Source organism: Phaethon lepturus, unplaced genomic scaffold (genome assembly GCF_000687285.1).
Source record: "Phaethon lepturus isolate BGI_N335 unplaced genomic scaffold, ASM68728v1 scaffold38694, whole genome shotgun sequence".
In the NCBI taxonomy this organism is placed as follows: Eukaryota; Metazoa; Chordata; class Aves; order Phaethontiformes; family Phaethontidae; genus Phaethon; species Phaethon lepturus.
Window position 1 is genome coordinate 4,227 of NW_010534697.1, and position 735 is coordinate 4,961.

Below are 735 nucleotides of genomic sequence, written 5' to 3' on the forward strand. Positions count from 1 at the left end.
AGCGAGCAGAGCTCGGGGGGCTGCGTGTGTCCTCTCCCTTCATGTGTGGCCTGGCTTGGGTGCTGCCCAGGGTGGGCCCTGTGGCCTCCCCTAGTGTAGAGCTGCCAGGTCTCAGCCTTGAGAAGGATGGAGGGGCAAAGGAGCTGGCACAGGGCCCCAGGGAAGCAATGGCTGAGAAAAGGCCAGAGCAATGTACAAATCCCTTTATTTTATTAGTTTGTCAAAGACTAGTTCGAGCAGGATGGTCACAGCATGTCGGGTGCTGCCCAGGGTGGGCCCTGTGGCCTCCCCTAGTGTAGAGCTGCCAGGTCTCAGCCTTGAGAAGGATGGAGGGGCAAAGGAGCTGGCACAGGGCCCCAGGGAAGCAATGGCTGAGAAAAGGCCAGAGCAATGTACAAATCCCTTTATTTTATTAGTTTGTCAAAGACTAGTTCGAGCAGGATGGTCACAGCATGTCTGCGGGGCCCCGAGCCGCCCGCCACCTCCCGGGGAAGGCTCTGGTGAGCAGCTGGGGGCTGTGGCGGAGGAAGCACGGGGAGTGGGGAGCACGGTGCAGCAAGGGCCGGGCCGGTGTGAGGGGGTGTCCCTGCATGCCCCTGTTGGGGTGCAAGCAGCAGCTCCTGGGACGTGCCTGGGGTGCTTGCCCAGGGATCCCTTCCCAGGCCCAGGGGACCCATGTGTCCAGCGCTGAGTGGGTGGCAGCTGGGCACTCCCAGCCCAGGACTGGCCTGGCAG